General features: G+C 49.0%; 1 protein-coding gene across 2 annotated transcripts in view; it reads right to left on the bottom strand.

Annotated features, from left to right (window-relative positions):
• TRPV4 (transient receptor potential cation channel subfamily V member 4) overlaps positions 1-14,784 on the bottom strand; it is a 60,294-nt gene extending 45,510 nt beyond the window's left edge. For both annotated transcript variants that reach the window (XM_069081367.1, XM_069081368.1), the window contains exon 1: positions 14,493-14,784. The gene's annotated coding sequence lies outside the window, so the exon portion shown is untranslated. The remainder of the gene's footprint in view (positions 1-14,492) is intronic.
• Positions 14,785-15,051: the final 267 nt, after the last annotated feature.

The following is a 15,051-nucleotide window of genomic DNA, read 5'->3' as shown; positions in this document are numbered from 1 at the left end:
GCCAACATCCAGCCTATTTGCTGTTTCCTGTCTATAACAGTCTATTTCCCACCTCTGTGTCTTTGCAGAGGAGTCCCCTCCTGCCTGAAATGGAGAGGCCAGATTGCCCTCTCATCTCTGCCTTGGAGAGAGCTCATGTTCTACCTCTCACCTGCGGCTCCAAGGGCTGTATCACATGCCAAGTGATCACACCCTGGACTCAGCCAGGTTAAAGGGAACTGACAGGCAGTGAGTTAGGGGAGTGTCTACCCCAAGCACGAGAAGACTTTCCCTGTGGAATAAGTGGATGAGAACAATTTGTTCCAACAGCCACAAAGGTGGTCGAAGCAGGCGCCGGGAGCATCGAGGGCTTGCTCAGACACCCAACGCATCCCAGGCCGTGGCTGGCCACCCTGACTTTTGTCCTAGCACTGGGCTTTGATGACTTAGGAAGGGAGAGGGGAGGCTGACGCCTTTGTGCAGCTCTGCCTCAGTGAAAGCCAGTTCACGCACGAGTCAAGGCATCATCAGTCTTCATAGAAAACAGACGAACAACAACATGTTCTCTTCCAGCGGCTGCTCTAACCTGACCTCCTGGATTCCTCGTGCCACTCTCTCTAGGAAAGCACTCTGCAAAACTTTTGTATTGATTTTTCTGGGTACATGCTGCCTCTCCTGTCCCTGAAGGAATGTAGTAAGCTCCTTGTAGCTGGGGACTGCCTCAGTCGTCTTTGCGTCCCCAGCCTCTTACATACAGTCTGACACATAGTAAGTGCTTAATAAATGCTTATGGAATGAATGAATGACTCACATTACAACCACCATCACATATCTCCAAGCACATTCCTGGACTATGTGTTAATTTTCATTAATGAGATGTCTTAGATCAGTTATGCTAAAGGGATCAGAGAGATGGGAAAGAGGAGATGTGAAGGGAGGAGCACCGAATGGCCCCCTAGCACTGAGATCAGGGCCAGGCACATTCTTCTGGACTGGTCATGTGCTCTCAGAGATGTAGGGAACTCCCAGTAATGACACCCTTTACCAGTGAAGATCAGCATCTTCTCAGCAGTATACAGACTCAGAGGGTTATCTGAAGCATTGAAGAGACATGCCCAGGGTCACACAGCTGGTATGAGTTCCTGATTCTGGGGCCAAATCAATGTTTGGTGATCCACTTATTGATTGCTGAATGAGCCAGGGCTGTGTGCATTAACACTTAGCTCTTCTGGACCATTCATGGAAGGGACATGCTGAAGGCCACCCCTCCTGACAAGGTGGCGGTCAAACCTCCTACTATGCACAGCTCATTCTATGTTCGGTTCACAGTGTGCCCCTCCTACCTTTGTTATCCTCCCACAGGCTCTGGTGGGGCATCAATGCAGAGGGGGGAAAGAGGGAAGTCTATAAGTCAGATAACAAGCATTTGTGTCGTAATTACTGTGTGCCAGGAACTGGGCTAAGTGCTAGAGATACAAACAGAAGTGCATCCCCAGACCCTACCCTCAGACAGCTCACTAATGGGGATGACATCCCGCAGACAAATTGGCTCACACAGGATACACCCAGAGTAGATGTAAGGCTATCTGAGGTGATGGGAGACTGTGGGAGCCCAGCAGAAGAGCCTCCAATCAGAAGGCCCCTTACTGCTGGCCTGAGGCTGGTCCCCCATGTCCCCCAGCTGCCCCCAAGGCCCTGGACCGTCACATCAAGGGCAGCCTTGCTGGGTCAGGAAGAAGCTTAGCTCAGTGGAAGATGCTATCAAACTGAAGGTGGGGATGGCTTCCCCTGGAAGGATGGAACATTGGCCCAGGAGCCAGGGATGAGGAGAGCTGGGAGGCTCCGCTCGGGGCTGGGCAGGGGGGTGGCTGCAGGATCACGCCATCCCCGAGCCCAGACTGCCTTTCCTTCCTGGGCCCACAGGCTTATTTACCTAGTGGAGCTCAGGTTCTGCCCACCCTGTCAAGCTTCCTGTTTGCTCAGACACAGAAGCTGTTTGTCCTGGGTTGCCTGTTACAGAGATCCCTCCTCACCCCACCCGCAGCCCGGGCCCAGGGACATCCTGTGTTCCCTCCAAACGGCCGCTTCCCTCACACAGAGTCCTGTGTGTATGCCCCTGCCTGGCCTGGCCCGGCCTCTGAGTGCACCTTTGAGAGGGACCTGCCCAACACAAACAGGGCCCTGCCCAGCGCCCAGCTCCAAGCTCTCTGAAGCAATGCTGCTATTCTGTGGGAGTGACTCACTGGGATCTGAGCCATGCTATACACGCCACACTGAAAGCTGTGAGCTCACGGGCTGGGCAGAAGCTGCCCCAGCCAGGGAGGGAGGCAGGAGGGCAGGAAGAAGGGCAAAGCTGGAGGAGATGGGGCCATGGGAGAGCAGGGGCTGGAGGGATTTCCGAATGCCTCCTAGGGGGTCCACAAAGCTTTCCACCAAATGCGTTCCTTTTGAAATGCCCCCCAGAACCTGGGATGGGGACCTAAGAGAAGGAAGAAAAGGAAGAAGAGGACAATTTAGTCTTGTCTAGGGGAGTAAACTTTGAATGTATAAAGTATTTTCATTTTTTCCTTTGGATTTCCTTTGTCATAAATATCAAACCTCTATCTGCTACCTCCTGGTGCGTTAGGGCATCACTCTCCATTCCCCGACTCCTCCCCTCTCACCTCTCTATACTTCACTCTGATTGCCTTCCTGATCCTGACCTGGGGGAGATACGGTCTGATGGGGATAGGAGGAAAGGAGAAAACAAGGGGCAGAATTTATTTAATTCCCACTTATTCTCTCCCTTTTTCACATAGCTGCCAAAGTGATTCTTTCTACCAGATCTGCCCTCTCTCACTCAATAAACTTCAGGGGCTCCCTAGTTCCTCTAGAAGCAAATACATATTCCCACTTGACATGTAAAGCCTTTCACAGACTCTGAAAATCTGTCCATGCACTCTACAATCCAGTCAAACTGATCTTACTATTCCTCACATGAGATTCCATCTCCTCTCTCCAGGTCTTTGCACTGTCCCATGCATAGAATGGGTTCTCTCCTCACCTTGCCTCTTAGAAACCCTAGTTCCCTTCAAAGTTCACCTCCAAAGTCCCCTCCCACATAAAGTCTCTCCTGGTCTTCCTAGCTGATGGTGCCTCCAGACAAAAATGCACTGTATGTATTTTGCATAGACTAAGAAATATGTATTTCTCTTCTACCCTCAAATTTTCTGAGGCTATTTCTCGGTTTCTCCCACCCTACACACACCTGGCTGGGTTTAGATGTGACCTCAGGGCGGTGAGGTTGATACCAGTTACAATCACTATTATGGCTGCCTAAAAATCTGCTAAAGAATACTTTCCCTTTCCCCACAGTCCCCCACAAACTTACCCCTCCTTCAAATTTCTGAGGCCACCATTATCCTGCTAGATACCCAAATCTGAAATGTTATTCATCCCTGACTCCTTCTTTACCTTTGACCCCCATATCAAGGCCATGGCCAAGCCCTCATCTCTCTATCCCCACAATTTGTCTCCCATTCATTCCATTCCCTTCCCTCACAGCCAGCATCATGAGTTCTGGGCCTCTTCCCCTCCTGCCTGGACTATTACAAGTCTCCTGAGTGGCTTCCCCTTCTCCCCTCTCTAATCCACCCTCCCACACAGCTGCCAAAATCATCTTCCCTAAGCTCAAATCTAACCACGACAGTCCCTAGCTCAAGAAACTTCAAGGACTCTCTTATCTTCAGGGATAAAACACAAACTTCTCCATTTATCATCTGTAAAATCCTTTCACCACCTGGCCCCAACCTACCTTTCCTTTGTATATGCAATGTTCCAGTCCAGTGGTGGCAAACTCAAGTAGAAATAGATTCCCGTGGGCCTATGTTGACTCAGAAAACCACAAATTAAGATTATCTTTGTTTTGTTGAATTTTTATTTATTTTGTTAAGTATTTCCCAAATGCAGTTTAATCTGGTTCAGAATGCACAGGGCTGCGTTTGGGCAAGAGGCTTTTTGTTAGACTCTGTTCTGGTCAAACCACCTTACTTGCTGTTCTCAAGATTTAGAACTCCCATTTTCAGCCATTCTCCATCTCATTTCTTACCTAACCTTAATCACTGAGTGGGTGTTGCCTCAGTCAAACTGAGACCTGCTAAAGTACTTTAATTTCAAAAGGCCAAGGTCTCCCACTGCATCCATGCACTCAGGGCCATCTCCAGTCATCCTGATCCATATCTGGCCACTGGACCCAGATGACTCCCGAGGAGAGAGTGAGGCTGACAGGTTTGCACAGCTCTGTCTCATTTCAATCCAATTCACTTGTATGTCATGATGTCACCTCCTTGACATCATGGTCCTCTTCAACAATGAAAGACAAACAGCAAAACAGCTCTCCCATATGCCTGGAATGCAGCCCTTACTACAAGCACTAGCTAGTTTCAAAACTCAGCTTCCAGCTTTCTGTGGGGAGTGCTTCTTAATTCCCTTAGTTACCAGTGCCCTCTCTGCTCCTCCTCAAATTGAAGATTTATAATCTATTTCTATGTTGTAACATAACACATAAATACATATTATATTATATTATAAATTATGTGTTATAATATAACATAACTATAATCTATTTCTGCAACGAATATAAGATCGTTGAGGGCAAGGACTATTCTCCATTTTTTGTCCTATGTTCCCAATGTCTCTCACAAGGAAGGCACTTAATAAATGTTTGTTGGATTGGACTGAATTGGGTTGGACTGGGTTAGGTAAAAGTGGGTTGTTAGAATGGGTAGAATGAGACTGAATTGCATCAGGTTGGATTGGATTGGGTTGAACTGAATCAGAACTGGATTAGAACTGACTGGGTTGGGATGGATTGGACTGGATTTGGTTGAGCTGGACTAGTTATGGTTGGGTTGGAAGACTGGATTGAGTTGCACTGAGCTGGATTGGACTGGGTTGGATTAGATTGGATTGGGTTCATTGACTTGGGTTAGGAATTGCTCTTTCTCCACCATCCTTTCTAAAATGTAAATGCCCCCGGAAGGAAGAATAAACAATAACCCACAGACCATGGTGCGAATACGCTGTTCAGCTGGTTTCAAGTTCTGTCTTCTGTACTTGCTGGCTGTGTGGCCATGGACAAGTCACATCCTCTCTCTAGACCTCACTTTCCTCATTGCAAAATGGGGACAAAAGCACCTGTAACCCTTAGATCACACGGCTGTGATAGAGGTTCAAATAAAATGCTGGAATAGGCTTTGCAAGCCTTAAAATAATAAATAAATGAATGCCAGTCATGGTTACTATTATTATTATTATCCCACTTCCCTGATGTAGTGCTGCCTCATTAGTTACCTCATTGAATCCCCCCTCACTAATCAGGCTAACAGTCTCAAACAAAGCTAGGCAGTGACATCACTGTCCCCTCACTGGAGAATGATCTGTCCGTGGTCAGTTAACACCAACCCTTCTGTCCACTCCACCCTGTGTGAGACATACCCACCACCAGACAGGAGCCCTTTGTTGTCAGGTAGCCTGGAAGGAAAGGGCAGCTCCCATTACTCACTGCCACAGAGCCCTAACAAGCATTTCATTAAGTAGCAAATGGCCAGACTGCCACCAGAATCAATTCAAGGAAATAGAAATAATATGGCAAGTGTGCTCATCCCGGCCTTAAAAGGCGCAGCTTTCAAACTTCCATGACCTACAATGGACCTAGATTTCATTTCCTTTCAGGAAATCACCTCCTAGAACAAGGATTTCAACCATCCAACCCACTCTAGGGCCCTTCCCAGAAAAGCAGAACTCGCCCTCCAAAGACAGGACAGCAGGAGCCAAAGAGGAAGCTGGGGTCCCAGTCTGGGCGGTCCCAGTCTGACTCAGAGTGAAACTACAAGCCATAGCCCAATCTTGAAGAAAAGCTCAGCTCATACTCTGCTCTCCTCCCATCATTAGGACATTGCATGGCCAGAGGTAGATGGTGCAGCCTTGACCACAGTATCTATCTGGCACAGAAAAAAATGCTAGGTTTTTTTTTTAATTTGGAGTCAGAGGACCTGTATTCAAATCCTTGTTCTGCCATTTACTACTGTGACCTTGGGCAATTTGGTTTTCTTCTCTAAGCCTGAGTTTCATCTATAAAAGGGGTTGGAGTATTAGATGACCTTTATGGTTCTGCCCAGCCCTCATTCTGCTATGCTAAAGAAATGTGACGAGATCTGGAGGTATGTAGGTCTGCGTTCAGAACCTGCCTCAGCCACTTAAAAGCTGTATGACCCTACACAAGTCCTTCATGTCAGCTTCCTCAGCTTTAAAATGGGGATATCAATAGCTGTGTTACCTAGTTAACAAAGTTGCTATGAAGAGAAAATAAGGTGAGTAATTTAGACACAAAGTCATGCCTGTCCTGGACTCCTGAGGGGAAAGGTGCCACCCAGGATCCTGACAAAAGTGGAGCACCGAGGGCAGCTTTACGGGACTTGGCTTTGCCACTTCCTGGAAGGGTGGGTCCTTAAATGATGGGATCACAGGATGAGGGCTGCTAGAGTCCTGAGAATGTTCTAAGTTAGAGACAAAAGGGACCTAGAAAAAATGTCAGTTAGGAGGGGCTTCAGAACATGGGATGTCAGAAGAGGACAGGTCTTAGAATAGAACCTGTCAGAGCTGATGGTGAGAGGGGGAACTTAGAACAGGGGATGTCAGGGCTGGGAGGGACCTTAGAACTGGGAATATGAGAGCTGGGAGGGACCTGATAACAGGGGATGTCAGGGCTGGGAGAAAGAAGTCTTAGATACTGAGGTCAAGAGACAGGAAGTGTTTGGCCAACAGGCCCAAACTGGGATTTGAACTGAGGACCTCTGGTTCCGAGCCATCCTCATTCCACTGCTGTCTGGCTCCCCTCTTGGCTGCCTGATTTTCGAGGCAATTTGGGGGCATCCAGACCAGCAGCCTAAGGCCAAGCAGTTTGCTACCACAAGACAAATAGTGGCAGTGAGGCTGCTGGAATGTTGCTGGGCCCATCCGAGGGCCTCCACAAGCCTGGCACTTTGCAGGACTCATGTTGCGCTTCGGGTTCTCTTTCCAGAGGCCAGGCAGCTCTTCGTTGCCTAAGAGGTTCAAACCCTCTTCCCCGAAGGCCATGAAGTTCCCACACATACACACGAGGCCTCCTTGGGTCCCCCGCTCTCTGGTACCCCTAATAACCTGTCCTCTGTGCTTGGAGGGGATATGTGGGGCTGGCAAGCTCTGAAGACACTCTAGTCCCAAGGATGCAGTGATGGACAGAAAGACACTGCAGGCAGACCCAGATTTCAGGCCAAGGAGCAGAGCGACTCTGGGATCCATTTCTGCCTAGTGAGGAGAGCTGGACACAGAAAGGCTCATAGCTGTCGGCATTTTTATGGGGCTTTGAAGCCTGCAAATCACTTCAGATCTCTTTCATGCTCATAATAACCCTTGGGCAGATTCTTTTATTATCCCCATTTTACAGAGGAAACTGAGGTTCAGAGAGGCCACATGCTTTGCCCAGGATCTCATTGTTAGTAAGGGTGTCTGAACAAGGATTCGTACTTGACTCTTCCGGCCTCTAAAGCCTTCCCTTTCCACCACCCCTGAAGGCTAACGGAAGAAAAGAGATGAGATTTAGAGCTGGGAGGGGCCTTAGGTGCTGGATAGGATAGGCCTTCATTTTACTGAGGAGGAAAATGAGACCAGAGAAGCAAAGTGACTTGCCCAAGGCCACCCTGGTAGTAACCATCAAAGACTGGATCAGAACCAAACTCCAGAACTCTTTCTGCTGGATTCCTTGTCTGAAGGTGTCTCGGCCCACTGCACCTTAGAATTCACCGCCTGTGGACTCTGGCTCCTTCCTCAACATGCTGGGCAGACCCCTTCTCTTGCCCCAATCCACTGCAGATGTGGCCTAGGCTCAGGCCTGAGTTTAGTATAGATTGTATGCCTGAGGGCCCTCCAGCTAATCCCACTTTGGGTATGCTGACAACTGGTGGCTTCTCTGTCCTGGATGGGGAGCAGCAAGGAATGACAGGGACCTGGCCCTGAGATGTTCCTTAGAAACCCTAATTCATCTCTTGATCAAAACTAGGGGCGGCTAAGTGGTGCAGTGAATAGAGCACCAGCCCTGGAGTCAGGAGGACCTGAGTTCAAATCTGACCTCAGACACAATACAAAACTAGTTGTGTGACCTTCAGCAAGTCACTTAACCCCAATTGCTCTACCTTCTCCCCTACAAAAAAAGCAAAAAGAAAAATCTAAAAAAAAAAAAACTGATGGTATTGAACAGTGAGGACCCAAAGCCTTTCCCCCACCTAAGCCATAGGAACCGAAATATAGAACCAGAAGGACATGTGGGTGAACCTCTTCATTTTACAGAGGAAGAAACTGAGACTAGGGGAGGGTGATCAGCTAGTACAATCACCCCATTTTGCAGAAGAGAGGTTAAGAAACTGGCTCAAGGTCATAGAGGTAGCAATCATCAGAGGTTGGATTTGAACCCAGAGCCAGAGTGTGCCCTATACCATCCTGGTCTTCTCCACTCCTTCTTTCCACCCCTGGTTTTCTGTCCACTCTACTCCTCATCTTGCCTTTATTTACTCCAACAAGAATTTATTAAGTAGGGGTGGCTAGGTGGCACAGTGAATAGAGCACTGGCCCTAGAGTCAGGAGGACCTGAGTTCAAATCCCACCTCAGACACTTTACACTTACTAGCCCTGTGACCTTGGGCAAGTCACTTAACCCCAATTGCCCCTCCAAAAAAAAAAAGCTAAAAATAAAAAAAAACATTTAAAAAAGAATTTAAGTAGATTCTATGTGCCAGGTACTGTGTTAGGACCTGGGTATAGAAAGGAAAAAATTAAATACTCCTCATCCTCAAAGAACTTATATTTTACTAAGGGGTATACCACATTCACTATGAGTCAATTCAAGAAGCATTTATTAAGTGCTAATTACGTCCATGTAGATAGCAAGATGGCTCAGTAGATAGAACACCAGGCTTGGATTCAGGAAGGCCTGAGTTCAAATCCAGCCTAAGACACTCACTAACTGTGTGACCCTGGGCCAGTCATTTAACCTCTCTTTGCTTTGATCCACTGGAGAAATGGATTTGTAACTTTGCTAAGAAAACCCCCATGGGCTGAATTTGTAAATTGAATGGCTAAACAACAACAATTATGTCCTAGGCACTAGGAATATAAAGGCAGAAGTGAAACATTCCCTACTCTCAAGGAACTTACACTCTAAACTTCCAACAGAAAATGGATTTAACTGTCCTTGTACCTACAAAGCTCTACAAATAAGATGCAGGGAAAATAGAGAGATCATGGCATGCCTCACACATGGTAGGTCCTTTATAAATGTTGGGTGAGTTGCTCTCAAATTTCTGCAGCTTTCCCCAAGGTGTCTCCCATGCTTCATGTTAAGAAAATCAAGGAATCTCTCTCTAGAACAAAGATTCACCATTAAGAGACAGAGGATCAGAAAGAGATTGGGTTGTGGTACATGAATGGAACTGAATCTCACTGGTCAGTAAGAAACCAGAAATGTGAAGAATTCAGAGAAGCATCCGAAGACTCGTATGAACTAATGCAGAGTGAAGTGAGCAGAATCAAGAAAACAATGTTTGTGATGGCTCCAACGATGGATGTGCAAAAGATGCCAATCCAAAATAAAAACCATGGAATTTCAATTACCCAGCTTGGCCCCAAAACAGATAGGAGAAGACACTTGCCACCCCACTTCTCTGAAGAAATGGGGGACTACAAGAATGTCAGGATTTTTCAATACGTTGATTAGTTTTCTTGAATTTTTTTTTAACCAATCTTTTTAAATTTTTTTGTTAGAAGGGATGGTGCTCAGGAAGGGGGAACGGGAGAGGGGGACATAGGCAATGCAGGTGTTTCCACAACAAAAATACGGAATTTTTTATGAGGGAACGGCATGGGTCTGTTTGGGGGTAGGGGCACACATGTGTAGTAGATTTTCATTTAAAAGACCCAGTTCTCCCACCACTGCCAAGTGCCTTCCTCTCAAAAATTATTTTGTATCCACTTTATATGTTTTGTATCTACCTATTGTCTCCCCCTTGCTCTTCCAAGCTTCTTGAGGGAAGAAGATGGTTTGGTCTCTGTCTTTGTATTACCCAATGCTTAGAACAGCAATCCCTTCTCTGTAAAATGAGGGGATCTGAAGAAATCATTTCTAAATCTGAAGAAACCCTTTAAAGCTCTGAATCTATGGTCTTATGTCTAGTTGTGAGCTCTTGATAAAGTAAGGTAAGCACGTGTCTGTGTGTGCCTTCCGCTTACCCCCCAACCATCTGGTTTCTTTTATTGTTTTTACCTATAAATGTTCCTGTTCTCTCCCAGATAGAATAAAAACCCCTTGAGGACAAGGTTTGTTTTTTGTTTTTGTATGGGATGCATCTTACTGTCACTATTAGCAAATACATTCGGTTTCTTGTGAGATGCATGGGGCACTCAGGAATTAAGTGGCTTGCCCAGGGTCACACAGTCAGTAGGCAGAACTAGAACCCAGGGTTTCATAACCAGGAAGCCAGCTCTCTATACACCTACCTGTCTACTTTGTGTACATTTTAAATATATGTATCTGTCTTCATTTTGTTTCCCCAGAAGAATATTAAGTTCTATTGTTTCCTTTCATCACCAGAGCCCAGCACAGGCTCTGGGACCTAGTAGGTGCTGAATAAATGATTGTTTCACTGAATTGAAATGCATTAAGTTTCCCCAGGGCACTGACTCTCTCCTGGATTTGTTTAGGCTTGGTCTCAGCTGCTGACTTCAGTGGTTAAGGCCAGGTGCCAAGGAAGGTAAGATCCTGTGGGGCCTCTAGCTTCTCTCTGCTCCTTGGGCATACTCCTGAACAGCCATTCATAAATGCTTACCACTAGGCCGGTGAGAGAGTGGAGATGTCTCACTGCAAACCCATCCCCAGTGCTAGAAAAACCATCTTAAAGCCTATACCAGTCAGTCAGCTTGGTCAGGGGTGGGAAGATAGAGGGCTCTTCCTATACAGGGATCCATGATTACATTGTATTCTGCATATTGAGGGAAGGCATGGGCACCTCCAGTTACTACTCTAATGCCTATAAAAATCACCTCATCCAGGACTTGTAACTTCCATCATACTGTGGAAGTTTGGAGAGTCCCTTGGAACAGGGAATGTCGGGGCTGGGAGGGGCCTTAAAACAAGGGATGTCAGAGCTAAAACTAAAAACAAAGCTCAACATTTAATCCAACCCACTTTTCTCAAAAATGGGGATAATGAAATTTGTGCTTTCATCTTCCTAGGGTAGTTTGGGGGAAAAGTTTATAAGCCAGAAAACTCCACAAGGGCGGGAGTTTTCAGCATCAAGTTTTCAGTTCAAGAACACTGTCCTTCCCAGAATTCACTGGGAGGAAATTCCATTTTTACACAATACTATACAACAGCATTTTAAGAGAAATCCTAGTTTTCCAAGAGGACTAAGAAGCCTGAGATGGTACTTGTGAACTTTTTTTCTCTGTATCTCTGTTCCAGGGCTCCCTAATTCCCCAAGAGAAAGTGAAAGGCTAGGCCCAACCTAAGCCCCCAGTCTAGGGGCTTGGAGAGACTAACTTGTGATCATTATTCAAATACAGTTTATCTTTGTCAACAGAATTCATTGGCAGAGAGAATTGCCAGTTTCCTGCTCTCTCCACAACGCCCCCTCCCAACCAATCGTGAGGTCTAAAGGTGGAAGGGGCCTTTGGGAGCATCATGAAGAAGAAGGGGCTTTAGGAACCAAGTGGGCCCCCCCCCCCCCCCCCCCAATCTCACCCAGCTAAGTGAGCAAGCATCAATGGGCCTGGATCCCAGACCTTCTAAGCCCTATAATAAACAGTCAACGGACTTCATGCCACAACCCCAGATCTCCCATCCCAGGCCCCCCAACAATACCCCACCATCTCAAAGGGATTTTACTGTAATCCGCCTGCAAGTGAAGGCAGAATTTTCCTCATCTTGAAGCATTTATTGAGTTGTTCTCCCCCTTTCCCCAGCACCAATTCAAAGCCTTTTGGAGCCGGGGTGGTCTGGGAGGTAAGATGGAAGAGGATCATGGTTTTAGAACTGGAAGGCCTAGTCCAGCCCCCTTCTTGCCCAAGATTACACAAATACTAACTTCATTTTATAGAGAAGGAAACTGAGGCTCAGAAATGTTAATGACTTGCCCAAATTTACAATGCTGATTAGATTTGAGCCCAGATTCTGACTTAAATATCCACTATTCTTTTCCCTAGACCCTAGTGGATTCAAAGCACATAACTAGTAAGGAGAAGAGAGTGGGGCTGTTTCCAGGTCCCCTACTTCCACATCAGTGATTTTTCCGAGTCACTAACCAAAGGGCTGCCAAGAGGCCCTGGAGGATCAAGGGTCAAAGGTTCTCCTGCCTTTTCCCAGAGTCCAGCTCTCTGACTATCCCCTCCTGGACCCACCCCTTTCCCCCAACTCCCACCAGGGGCTCAGACCAGTCAAAGACCTGGCCCCTCTCTCTCCAGGATCTTTCCCTTCCTCTGCTGGTATCTCAGCTCCCCAGCCCCATCAAGCCCATCCCTGCCAAACCTCAGGGGAGGCGGCTGCCCCAGAGTAATAGAAAAAAGGCTAAGAAAAAGCACCCGGGCCACCACCAGATGCCTGTGGCAAAGGACTAGGGTGAGGCAAGAGGGAGAGGGAGCAGGAGGAAGGCTTGGAAATCTGAACTGTTCACATAAACACTACCCATTTCCACTGACTTTTCCAAAGGTTACAAAGACCCTTCCTCACTGTACCCCTCAGAGAAAGGAAGTAATCTAGGATGACTCCCATTTTACAGATGAGGCAACTAACACTCAGTCAATCAACCAACAAGCTAGGGAAGGCAAGGTGCTGAGCATTTATTAAGCATGTAGTAACGTGTGCCAGGCACGGTGCAAAGCTCTGGGGATCCAAATGAAAGCAAATACCCTGCCTTCAAAGAGCTTACATTCTAACGCAGGAAACAACCGCACCCATACATGTACAGTATATACTAGGTCACCCTCAGAGGGAAGGCTCGAGCAGCTGGGGTTACCAGAAAGGCCTAAAGCAGAAGAAGGTATAATTTAAGCAAAGGCTCGAAGGAGCCCAGAAGATTCTAAGAGGCTGGGTGGGGTAGTCTGGGTATGAGGGAAAGTGCCTAGCCCCAAGGGTAGGCAGCTAATCAGCCGGGAACCCACGTTCTCCAGCCCTCCCCCAGGGCTCCTAGACTCCGAGCGGGGACGGACCCCCCAGCTACTCCGCCTCCTCCTTCCCATTTTACACAGGAGAACCTGCCGACAAGAGGGGGAAAGGATTTAGCCCAGTCCCACCGGGAGCAGTGGCCCAGCTGGGTCTCCAAAGCCAGCATTTTCCGCATTGTACCGAGATGCACTCGCTCCTAGATTCTCTTCCTTCCTCGGAGTTCTTGAAGAACAGCACTGGCCCAGCCTCCCTCCTCCCAACAAACAAATGTGCCCGGGAAGGGGGGATGATTCCGGGGAAGTCTCTCTAGGTCCCTAGCTCCGTATCCACCCCGCACTCAGCGATTGATAAGCGGAGGAGGAGCCACTGGCAGGGAGGATCAACGGTTAACGAAACTGGCCACTGGTGGGTCGGGCCAGAGCTGGGGCCAAGGACAGCCTGGGGGATGGGGGACGGACTGCTCAGTGAAGAGTGACCTCCAAGTTCCGTCACGTGGAAATGGCCCTTAGAGATCATGGAGCCCAGATCCTGTACTTTGCAAATGGGGAAACTGAGGCCCAAGCAGGGGTGGTCACACAACTGGTAAGTAGCAGAGCAGAGGCAGCATTCGAACCCAGACCCCTCGGATTCCAAATCTCGGACTCTCTCCATGCCACGAGGCCAACCCCTGCTCATCCGAGCCCTTACCTGCTGCGCTCCTGGGATTGGAGGGGTGGGGGGGGTTCCTCCCGGCCCGGGCTGGGGTAAGCGGCTCCGCGGGGTCCAGAGTGCAGCCCCGGTCAAGGTGGGGGGTGGGGGGGGAGTAGGCCGCCCTGCTAGGGGCCCGCCCTAGGCCCCGCCCAGGCCCCGCCCCCGCCGCTCGGAAAACTTTTTACTTTGCAGCTCCAGTCGAGGGGCGCAGCTCCCTGCCCCCTCCCACCTCTCAGACCTGGCGACCCTTACCCGTTCCCTCACCGAGGGGCGGGGCCGAGAGCCTAGCTCAGGTCTGAAGGACCAGGACACCCAGGAATCCTGGAGGAGGTGAAAGGGAAGAGGAATGGGAAGGGGACAAAGCTGGAGTTGTGCAGGGGTAGGCAGAGCTACCCCCTCCCCCACCTCCTGCACTGGGCCCTCTCTGTTTCCCACTCTCTGTGTGACCTTGGGCCAGTGATTTGTCCTCTCTGGGCCTCAGTTTCCTCAGACTAAAAGATTTCTTTAGGGTCGCTTCCAGCTCTGAGCCCACCGTCCATATAGCCTTCTCTCCTCTTTCCACCTCCTCTCCCTCCTCCCCCCTCCAAGCACTCACCCCTCCGGAGAGCTGAGCGCAGCCTGGCTAGCACTGGACAGCCACTTCAGGCTGGGAGGGCGGCGAGTGCCTCCGGTAGCTTCGGAGCCCCGAGGCTCCTACCTCGGCCCTCCCACAGGCTCTCCCTCCCTCCTAGACTCGGGTTCCAGCCGCAGCCGCAGCCGCAGCCCCGCCCCACCCCAGCAGGGGTGGGCTCCGCCTGCCAGGTTCCCCCAGCGCCTTCTTCCTGACCAGGAAGTCGTGGCTCCTCCTCACCCCCGCCCCCCTCTCCCTTCCTCCTTCCCAGGTCTGACTGGGAGGAAACTGAGGCACGACTTGGCGCGAGGAGAGAGGACCTATTACTATCTCGGGAAGGATACTGAGATCGTGGATACTGGAACTGGGATCAGTCTTGTCCTGTTTGGCCGCAGGCGGAGAACTAGGCGCCACGGGTGAAAGTTGGGAAGTTTGATGGATGAGGGGAAAATAACCTAACCGTTCAAACTGCCCCCTCCTCTAGTGGGGCGGGCTGCCCAGGCAGGTGGTGAGCTCCCCCTCACTGGAGGGGGTGGGGGGCTTC

This window comes from Petaurus breviceps, unplaced genomic scaffold, assembly GCF_028583685.1.
Source record: "Petaurus breviceps papuanus isolate PSGF00001 unplaced genomic scaffold, PetGlider_PUasm1.0 99, whole genome shotgun sequence".
NCBI lineage: Eukaryota > Metazoa > Chordata > Mammalia > Diprotodontia > Petauridae > Petaurus > Petaurus breviceps.
The sequence above is the reverse complement of the archived record's forward strand: the minus strand, read 5'-3'. Positions and strand labels throughout refer to the sequence as shown.